Source organism: Oncorhynchus masou, unplaced genomic scaffold (assembly GCF_036934945.1).
Source record: "Oncorhynchus masou masou isolate Uvic2021 unplaced genomic scaffold, UVic_Omas_1.1 unplaced_scaffold_2158, whole genome shotgun sequence".
NCBI classification, from domain to species: domain Eukaryota; kingdom Metazoa; phylum Chordata; class Actinopteri; order Salmoniformes; family Salmonidae; genus Oncorhynchus; species Oncorhynchus masou.
In genome coordinates this window covers 25393-36799 of record NW_027008635.1, presented here as the reverse complement: position 1 = coordinate 36799, position 11407 = coordinate 25393, and the positions used below count along the sequence as shown (strand labels likewise).

General features: G+C 44.2%; 1 long non-coding RNA gene across 1 annotated transcript; it reads left to right on the top strand.

The window, feature by feature from the left end:
* The first annotated feature begins 656 nt into the window (after window positions 1-656).
* LOC135533017 (uncharacterized) lies at window positions 657-10404 on the top strand. Its single transcript, XR_010454432.1, has 2 exons — window positions 657-801; window positions 9004-10404. It is a non-coding gene; the product is annotated as an uncharacterized LOC135533017 (long non-coding RNA).
* The last annotated feature ends 1003 nt before the right edge of the window (window positions 10405-11407 follow it).

Genomic DNA, 11407 nt, shown 5'->3' with positions numbered 1-11407 from the left:
GACCTGTCTGTTACTGTATATAGTCTAGTGGGAGGACCTGTCTGTTACTGTATATAGTCTAGTGGGAGGACCTGTCTGTTAGTGTATATAGTCTAGTGGGAGGACCTGTCTGTTACTGTATATAGTCTAGTGGGAGGACCTGTCTGTTACTGTATATAGTCTAGTGGGAGGACCTGTCTGTTAGTGTATATAGTCTAGTGGGAGGACCTGTCTGTTACTGTATATAGTCTAGTGGGAGGACCTGTCTGTTAGTGTATATAGTCTAGTGGGAGGACCTGTCTGTTACTGTATATAGTCTAGTGGGAGGACCTGTCTGTTACTGTATATAGTCTAGTGGGAGGACCTGTCTGTTACTGTATATAGTCTAGTGGGAGGACCTGTCTGTTAGTGTATATAGTCTAGTGGGAGGACCTGTCTGTTACTGTATATATTCTAGTGGGAGGACCTGTCTGTTACTGTATATAGTCTAGTGGGAGGACCTGTCTGTTACTGTATATAGTCTAGTGGGAGGACCTGTCTGTTAGTGTATATAGTCTAGTGGGAGGACCTGTCTGTTACTGTATATATTCTAGTGGGAGGACCTCTGTCTGTCTGTCTGTCTGTCTGACTCATCCTCTAACCTATGATGTCATTGTGTTCATCCAGTGGGCGGGGCAGTGACCTACGGTTGTGGACTGTGAACGGCGATCTGATTGGCCACGTCCACTGTCGTGAGATCATCTGCTCTGTGGCGTTCTCCAATCAGCCGGAGGGAGTGTCTGTCAACGTCATTACAGGGGGACTGGAGAACGGAGTGGTCAGGTGAGCAGCTTCCCGGTCTGTCTCTCTCTGTGTACGTGGCTGTTTTTAATGTGAGTGAAGGTCTGTCTCTGTGTGTACGTGGCTGTTTTTAATGTGAGTGAAGGTCTGTCTCTGTGTGTACGTGGCTGTTTTTAATGTGAGTGAAGGTCTGTCTCTCTGTGTGTACGTGGCTGTTTTTAATGTGAGTGAAGGTCTGTCTCTCTGTGTACGTGGCTGTTTTTAATGTGAGTGAAGGTCTGTCTCTCTGTGTACGTGGCTGTTTTTAATGTGAGTGAAGGTCTGTCTCTGTGTGTACGTGGCTGTTTTTAATGTGAGTGAAGGTCTGTCTCTCTGTGTACGTGGCTGTTTTTAATGTGAGTGAAGGTCTGTCTCTCTGTGTACGTGGCTGTTTTTAATGTGAGTGAAGGTCTGTCTCTCTGTGTACGTGGCTGTTTTTAATGTGAGTGAAGGTCTGTCTCTCTGTGTACGTGGCTGTTTTTAATGTGAGTGAAGGTCTGTCTCTCTGTGTACGTGGCTGTTTTTAATGTGAGTGAAGGTCTGTCTCTGTGTGTACGTGGCTGTTTTTAATGTGAGTGAAGGTCTGTCTCTGTGTGTACGTGGCTGTTTTTAATGTGAGTGAAGGTCTGTCTCTCTGTGTGTACGTGGCTGTTTTTAATGTGAGTGAAGGTCTGTCTCTCTCTGTGTACGTGGCTGTTTTTAATGTGAGTGAAGGTCTGTCTCTCTGTGTACGTGGCTGTTTTTAATGTGAGTGAAGGTCTGTCTCTGTGTGTACGTGGCTGTTTTTAATGTGAGTGAAGGTCTGTCTCTGTGTGTACGTGGCTGTTTTTAATGTGAGTGAAGGTCTGTCTCTGTGTGTACGTGGCTGTTTTTAATGTGAGTGAAGGTCTGTCTCTCTCTGTGTGTACGTGGCTGTTTTTAATGTGAGTGAAGGTCTGTCTCTGTGTGTACGTGGCTGTTTTTAATGTGAGTGAAGGTCTGTCTCTCTGTGTACGTGGCTGTTTTTAATGTGAGTGAAGGTCTGTCTCTGTGTGTACGTGGCTGTTTTTAATGTGAGTGAAGGTCTGTCTCTGTGTGTACGTGGCTGTTTTTAATGTGAGTGAAGGTCTGTCTCTCTCTGTGTGTACGTGGCTGTTTTTAATGTGAGTGAAGGTCTGTCTCTGTGTGTACGTGGCTGTTTTTAATGTGAGTGAAGGTCTGTCTCTCTGTGTACGTGGCTGTTTTTAATGTGAGTGAAGATCTGTCTCTCTGTGTACGTGGCTGTTTTTAATGTGAGTGAAGGTCTGTCTCTCTGTGTACGTGGCTGTTTTTAATGTGAGTGAAGGTCTGTCTCTCTGTGTACGTGGCTGTTTTTAATGTGAGTGAAGATCTGTCTCTCTGTGTACGTGGCTGTTTTTAATGTGAGTGAAGGTCTGTCTCTCTGTGTACGTGGCTGTTTTTAATGTGAGTGAAGATCTGTCTCTCTGTGTACGTGGCTGTTTTTAATGTGAGTGAAGATCTGTCTCTCTGTGTGTACGTGGCTGTTTTTAATGTGTTTGGTTTGTAGCAGCATAGAAATATAAAACCAATTGTCCAGCTTTACCCAGGTTTCCATCCAAACATTTAATGTGAGTGAAGTACATGTTGGAGAATGTCACAACAGGTCCGATGCAAACCTCAAATCTGTCCATAAACTTTTCAAATGTCGACAAATCAAAATACGATCTTTTTTGTGACGGTAAAAGTAATTGTGGCTGAATCGCCTTTCTGCACAAATATTGATGTGATAAACTGAGTTACATGATGATGTTGGTGTTGGTACTCCTTTTGATAAATGTGGACTTGGCTGCCGTTTCACAGATAAAAGTCATCTGTCTCTTTTTCCATAATAATCTCTTTGTGTTCAGAGCCTTCAGACAGTATTCACACACCTCGACTTGTCCACATTTTGTTGTTACAAAATGTAAATTATCTTACGTTTTTACAAATAATTGCAAGTTAAAAACTGAAATGTCTTGAGTCAATAAGTATTTAACTTCTTTGTTATGGCAAGCCTAAATGAGTTCAGGAGTCAAAATGTGCTAACAAGTCACATAATAAGTGTCATGGACTCTGTGTGCAACACTAGTGTTTAAAATGATCTCTGAATGACTACTTCATCTCTTTACCCCACACGTACAAGTATCTGTAAGGTCCCTCAGTCGAGCAAAGACCCAGAGGTTTTCCAGTACTTCGCAAAGAAGGGCACCTATTGGTAGATGGGCAAAAACAGCAGACATTGAATATCCCTTTGAGCATGGTGACGTTATTCATTACACTTTAGATGGTGTATAAATGCATCCAGTCACTACAAAGATACAGGCGTCCTTCTTAACTCAGTTGCCGGAGAGGAAGGAAACTTCTCAGGGATTTTCACCATGAGGCCAATGGTGACTTTAAAACAGTTACAGAGTGTAATGTCTGTGATGGGAGGAAACTGAGGATGGATCAACAACATTGTAGTTACTCCACAATACTAACCTAAAGGACAGAGTGAAAAGAAGGAAGCCTGTACAGAATACAAATATTCCAAAACATGCATCCTCTTTGCAGTAAGGCATTTAATTAAAACTGCAAATTCGGAATTCGAAGTATTATGTTTGAGGTAAATCCAATACAACACATTACTGAGTACCACTCTCCATATTTTCAAGCATAGTGGTGGCTGCATCATGTTATGGGTATGCTTGTAATCATTAAGGACTGGGGAGTTTTTCAAGATTAAAAGAAACTGAATAGAACTAAGCACAGGCAAAATCCTAGAATACCTGGTTCAATCTGCTTTCTACCAGACACTGAGATTAATTCACGGTTCATCAGGACAAGAACCTAAAGCACAAGGCCAAATATACAGTGGTCGAGTTAGTTTTGACTTAAATCTACTTGAAAATCTATGACAATACCTGAATGTCTCTCGCAATGATCAACAACCAATTTGACAGAGCTTGAAGAATGTTGAATAGAATAATGGGTAAATGTTGCACAATCAAGGTGTGGAATTAGACTTACCCAGAAAGACTCGAGGCTCTTTGAGCCTTACCCAGAAAAGACTCGAGGCTCTTTGAGCCTTACCCAGAAAGTCTCGAGGCTCTTTGAGCCTTACCCAGAAAGTCTCGAGGCTCTTTGAGCCTTACCCAGAAAGACTCGAGGCTCTTAGAGCCTTACCCAGAAAGACTCGAGGCTCTTTGAGCCTTACCCAGAAAGACTCGAGGCTCTTTGAGCCTTACCCAGAAAGACTCACAGCTCTTAGAGCCTTACCCAGAAAGACTCACAGCTCTTTGAGCCTTACCTAGAAAGACTCACAGTTCTTAGAGCCTTACCCAGAAAGACTCACAGCTCTTTGAGCCTTACCTAGAAAGACTCACAGCTCTTTGAGCCTTACCTAGAAAGACTCACAGCTGTAATCGCTGCCAAATATACTACTTCAAAGTTTTGACTCGGGGGGATTGAATACTCATGTAAATTAGATATTTCTGTATTTAATTTTCAAAACATTTACCAAAATGTCTAAAAACATGTTTTCATTTTGTCATTATGGGGTATTGTGATGTCATTATGGGGTATTGTGTGTAGATGGGTGAGAAAAAATATATATTTAATCCATTTTGAATTCAGACTAACAAAATGTGGAATACGTCAAGGGTGTGAATACTTCCTGAAGGAACTGTAGTCTACCCACACTGTCTCTGTTGGCTAGAGAGAAGGTACCAATACTTCATGAAGGAACTGTAGTATACCTACCCACACTGTATATGTTGACTAGAGAAGGTACCAATACTTCCTGAAGGAACTGTAGTCTACCCACACTGTCTCTGTTGACTAGAGAGAAGGTACCAATACTTCCTGAAGGAACTGTAGTCTACCTACCCACACTGTCTCTGTTGGCTAGAGAGAAGGTACCAATACTTCCTGAAGGAACTGTAGTCTACCCACACTGTCTCTGTTGACTAGAGAGAAGGTACCAATACTTCCTGAAGGAACTGTAGTCTACCTACCCACACTGTCTCTGTTGACTAGAGAGAAGGTACCAATACTTCCTGAAGGAACTGTAGTCTACCTACCCACACTGTCTCTGTTGACTAGAGAGAAGGTACCAATACTTCCTGAAGGAACTGTAGTCTACCCACACTGTCTCTGTTGACTAGAGAGAAGGTACCAATACTTCCTGAAGGAACTGTAGTCTACCCACACTGTCTCTGTTGACTAGAGAGAAGGTACCAATACTTCCTGAAGGAACTGTAGTCTACCTACCCACACTGTCTCTGTTGACTAGAGAGAAGGTACCAATACTTCCTGAAGGAACTGTAGTCTACCCACACTGTCTCTGTTGACTAGAGAGAAGGTACCAATACTTCCTGAAGGAACTGTAGTCTAACTACCCACACTGTCTCTGTTGACTAGAGAGAAGGTACCAATACTTCCTGAAGGAACTGTAGTCTACCTACCCACACTGTCTCTGTTGACTAGAGAGAAGGTACCAATACTACCTGAAGGAACTGTAGTCTACCTACCCACACTGTCTCTGTTGGCTAGAGAGAAGGTACCAATACTTCCTGAAGGAACTGTAGTCTACCTACCCACACTGTCTCTGTTGACTAGAGAGAAGGTACCAATACTTCCTGAAGGAACTGTAGTCTACCTACCCACACTGTCTCTGTTGACTAGAGAGAAAGGTACCAATACTTCCTGAAGGAACTGTAGTCTACCTACACTGTCTCTGTTGACTAGAGAGAGGTACCAATACTTCCTGAAGGAACTGTAGTCTACCTACCCACACTGTCTCTGTTGACTAGAGAGAAGGTACCAATACTTCCTGAAGGAACTGTAGTCTACCTACACTGTCTCTGTTGACTAGAGAGAAGGTCCAATACTTCATGAAGGAACTGTTGACTACCCACACTGTATATGTTGACTAGAGAAGGTACCAATACTTCCTGAAGGAACTGTAGTCTACCCACACTGTCTCTGTTGACTAGAGAGAAGGTACCAATACTTCCTGAAGGAACTGTAGTCTACCTACCCACACTGTCTCTGTTGGCTAGAGAGAAGGTACCAATACTTCCTGAAGGAACTGTAGTCTACCCACACTGTCTCTGTTGACTAGAGAGAAGGTACCAATACTTCCTGAAGGAACTGTAGTCTACCTACCCACACTGTCTCTGTTGACTAGAGAGAAGGTACCAATACTTCCTGAAGGAACTGTAGTCTACCTACCCACACTGTCTCTGTTGACTAGAGAGAAGGTACCAATACTTCCTGAAGGAACTGTAGTCTACCTACCCACACTGTCTCTGTTGACTAGAGAGAAGGTACCAATACTTCCTGAAGGAACTGTAGTCTACCTACCCACACTGTCTCTGTTGACTAGAGAGAAGGTACCAATACTTCCTGAAGGAACTGTAGTCTACCTACCCACACTGTCTCTGTTGACTAGAGAGAAGGTACCAATACTTCCTGAAGGAACTGTAGTCTACCTACCCACACTGTCTCTGTTGACTAGAGAGAAGGTACCAATACTTCCTGAAGGAACTGTAGTCTACCTACCCACACTGTCTCTGTTGACTAGAGAGAAGGTACCAATACTTCCTGAAGGAACTGTAGTCTACCTACCCACACTGTCTCTGTTGACTAGAGAGAAGGTACCAATACTTCCTGAAGGAACTGTAGTCTACCCACACTGTCTCTGTTGACTAGAGAGAAGGTACCAATACTTCCTGAAGGAACTGTAGTCTACCCACACTGTCTCTGTTGACTAGAGAGAAGGTACCAATACTTCCTGAAGGAACTGTAGTCTACCCACACTGTCTCTGTTGACTAGAGAGAAGGTACCAATACTTCCTGAAGGAACTGTAGTCTACCTACCCACACTGTCTCTGTTGACTAGAGAGAAGGTACCAATACTTCCTGAAGGAACTGTAGTCTACCTACCCACACTGTCTCTGTTGACTAGAGAGAAGGTACCAATACTTCCTGAAGGAACTGTAGTCTACCTACCCACACTGTCTCTGTTGACTAGAGAGAAGGTACCAATACTTCCTGAAGGAACTGTAGTCTACCTACCCACACTGTCTCTGTTGACTAGAGAGAAGGTACCAATACTTCCTGAAGGAACTGTAGTCTACCTACCCACACTGTCTCTGTTGGCTAGAGAAAGGTACCAATACTTCCTGAAGGAACTGTAGTCTACCTACCCACACTGTCTCTGTTGACTAGAGAGAAGGTACCAATACTTCCTGAAGGAACTGTAGTCTACCTACCCACACTGTCTCTGTTGACTAGAGAGAAGGTACCAATACTACCTGAAGGAACTGTAGTCTACCTACCCACACTGTCTCTGTTGGCTAGAGAGAAGGTACCAATACTTCCTGAAGGAACTGTAGTCTACCTACCCACACTGTCTCTGTTGACTAGAGAGAAGGTACCAATACTTCCTGAAGGAACTGTAGTCTACCTACCCACACTGTCTCTGTTGACTAGAGAGAAGGTACCAATACTTCATGAAGGAACTGTAGTATACCTACCCACACTGTATATGTTGACTAGAGAAGGTACCAATACTTCCTGAAGGAACTGTAGTCTACCCACACTGTCTCTGTTGACTAGAGAGAAGGTACCAATACTTCCTGAAGGAACTGTAGTCTACCTACCCACACTGTCTCTGTTGACTAGAGAGAAGGTACCAATACTTCCTGAAGGAACTGTAGTCTACCTACCCACACTGTCTCTGTTGACTAGAGAGAAGGTACCAATACTTCCTGAAGGAACTGTAGTCTACCTACCCACACTGTCTCTGTTGACTAGAGAAGGTACCAATACTTCCTGAAGGAACTGTAGTCTACCCACACTGTCTCTGTTGGCTAGAGAGAAGTACCAATACTTCCTGAAGGAACTGTAGTCTACCTACCCACACTGTCTCTGTTGACTAGAGAGAAGGTACCAATACTTCCTGAAGGAACTGTAGTCTACCCACACTGTCTCTGTTGGCTAGAGAGAAGGTACCAATACTTCCTGAAGGAACTGTAGTCTACCTACCCACACTGTCTCTGTTGACTAGAGAGAAGGTACCAATACTACCTGAAGGAACTGTAGTCTACCTACACTGTCTCTGTTGACTAGAGAGAAGGTACCAATACTTCCTGAAGGAACTGTAGTCTACCTACCCACACTGTCTCTGTTGACTAGAGAGAAGGTACCAATACTTCCTGAAGGAACTGTAGTCTACCCCCACACTGTCTCTGTTGACTAGAGAGAAGGTACCAATACTTCCTGAAGGAACTGTAGTCTACCTACCCACACTGTCTCTGTTGACTAGAGAGAAAGGTACCAATACTTCCTGTAGTCTACCCACACTGTCTCTGTTGGCTAGAGAAAGAAATACTTCCTGAAGGAACTGTAGTCTACCTACCCACACTGTCTCTGTTGACTAGAGAGAAGGTACCAATACTTCCTGAAGGAACTGTAGTCTACCTACCCACACTGTCTCTGTCGACTAGAGAGAAGGTACCAATACTTCCTGAAGGAACTGTAGTCTACCTACCCACACTGTCTCTGTTGACTAGAGAGAAGGTACCAATACTTCCTGAAGGAACTGTAGTCTACCTACACTGTCTCTGTTGACTAGAGAGAAGGTACCAATACTTCCTGAAGGAACTGTAGTCTACCCACACTGTCTCTGTTGGCTAGAGAGAACGAACCAAGACCAGAGTGTGAAACTTCATTATAAACGGAAAACATTTGAGATGGAATCCCATTTTAACTTGTATTTTTTATTCGGTACATTGGAATGCAAATTATTTACTTAAAAAATCATACAATGTGATTTTCTGGATTTTTGTTTTAGATTTCGTCTCTCACAGTTGAAGTGTACCTATTTTTTAAGTGTACCTACTTTGTAAGTAGGAAAACCTGCAAAATCGGCAGTGTATCAAATACTTGTTCTCCCCACTGTATATGTTTCTGTTCACTACGTCATCACAGCCATGTATCTGCAACAAATCAATTTGATGAAAAAACATCTCTTCTGGGAAAATGCTCATATTGTTTATATGCAAATGTTTTAGTATGCTCATGGAAAAACTGTGGACGATTGGATGGAAACCTGGGTCTGACATAAAGATGTTCTGAATATGAATGGGTTCCTTAGTAAATGTTACATAACAAAGGGCTTCCTTCTTTTTCATCATTCAGGCTGTGGAGCACTTGGGACTTGAAGCCAGTGAGAGGAGAGATCACCTTCCCCAAGTCGAACAAGCCTATCATCAGCCTGACGTATTCATGTGACGGTCACCACCTCTACACAGCTAACAGCGAGGGACGGTCATGGCCTGGTGTAGGAGAGACCAGCAGAGGATGAAACTGCCCATGTTCTACAGTTTCCTCTCGAGCTACGCTGCCAGCTGACAGACTAGGGCCTTGAACGACTACACTACCCACAATCCTCCTGAGAGACATGATTACAATACCCATAGTCCTTTTCTGACGCATGGCCCCAGACTACTGTGAGAGACCGCATGAGGGACATAACTACAATACCCACAGTCCTCTACTCTTATGGCAGCCCCCAGACATCCTGGCATGTTGAGTCAGAACTACAAAACCCATAGTTATCTTCTGACACATTGCTCCAGACTACCCTGGGACAGAACTACAATGACCACAGTTCTCCAGGCGGACAGAACAGCCTGAAACTCTCCATGATCAGTCAGTCCCCTTCTCTGCCCGGAGGCAGACATGTCAACATGCTGCAGACGACCAATCAAAGCCCTCAGCTCAGACCCGAAGACCCACCTCCTGTAATCTACAGCCATTTCCGTGCGAGCAGACGAGCAGCTGTTAACATGAAGCTAAGATATGATATTAAAGAGATCTAGATATACATTTTTTTGCTTTTGGAATGTTTTGGTTTTGTTGTCATGGTAATAATGTTCCTTCCTTCTGAAATGTGTTGCTGATGACTTGATTGGTTGTTTGGACTGTCCTGGTGAGCTGCTGCTGCTACATAACATCTGACCAATCCCAAGTCAGACCAGAGGGCTGAAGGCCCCGCCTCTGCTAGTGTCTGACCAATCCAAAGCCAGAGCAGAGGGTTGAAGACCCGCCCCGTCTCTCCTCGACGGCCAACGCATGTGTCTCTCTGCATGAATGCCGGCTCTTATTCCTGAGAGACCAGGACAAGCTGCAGTTCCTGGGTCACACTGCATATCTGTCACCTCCCTGGAGATGACCCTGCATGGTGCTGTGGGGACTGAGAAGGGAGCCTTCCTGTCCACTCTGAACTCTAGACTACGTAAACCAGCTAGGGGGATCTGGGGTGACGTTGCCTGTAATGTCCTGGTCTGTGCCCTAAAGGCCTCTTCTTGCATGCTGGAATTAAGGAGACTGCGATGGGTGTGTGTGTGGGTGTGTGTGTGATGGCTTGAAAGCACTAACTACATTGTGTTCCTGCATTGTATCGATCCTGTTTCCTGCCTTGTATCAATCCTGTTTCTTGTGTCATTTTGTTTTCACTCTTTGTTTTTGCATTGGCTTCCTTAAAGTGTTGTTGTTGTTTCTTATTATCAATGAAAGCTGAGAATGATTTGCTGTTGAGTTTTGTCCTTGTGTTTACTGGTCTGAAACGGCTCCCTCTCCAATGCACTGCAGCCATCAACTGATTCTTACAGCCATCAACTGATTCTTACAGCCATCAACTGATTCTTACAGCCATCAACTGATTCTTACAGCCATCAACTGATTCTTACAGCCATCAACTGATTCTTACAGCCATCAACTGATTGTTACAGCCATCAACTGATTGTTACAGCCATCAACTGATTGTTACAGCCATCAACTGATTGTTACAGCCATCAACTGATTGTTACAGCCATCAACTGATTGTTACAGCCATCAACTGATTGTTACAGCCATCAACTGATTGTTACAGCCATCAACTGATTGTTACAGCCATCAACTGATTGTTACAGCCATCAACTGATTGTTACAGCCATCAACTGATTCTTACAGCCATCAACTGATTGTTACAGCCATCAACTGATTCTTACAGCCATCAACTGATTCTTACAGCCATCAACTGATTCTTACAGCCATCAACTGATTGTTACAGGGAGAAAGACAGCAGTGTAGCCTGTCCTCTGAGCTCTCCTCTCCTCTCACAGCCCTGTTAAAGTAGTGGCTTGATCCAGACAGCAGTGTAGCCTGTCCTCTGAGCTCTCCTCTCCTCTCACAGCCCTGTTAAAGTAGTGGCTTGATCCAGACAGCAGTGTAGCCTGTCCTCTGAGCTCTCCTCTCCTCTCACAGCCCTGTTAAAGTAGTGGCTTGATCCAGACAGCAGTGTAGCCTGTCCTCTGAGCTCTCCTCTCACAGCCCTGTTAAAGTAGTGTCTTGATCCAGACAGCAGTGTAGCCTGTCCTCTGAGCTCTCCTCTCCTCTCACAGCCCTGTTAAAGTAGTGTCTTGATCCAGACAGCAGTGTAGCCTGTCCTCTGAGCTCTCCTCTAGTCTCCCACTCTAGCTCCTGCTGCCAGGATTACAGACCTCTGGGGAGCTGCTGCAACATCCCAGGAGACATCAAAACACCCTGGTAATTAGCAATT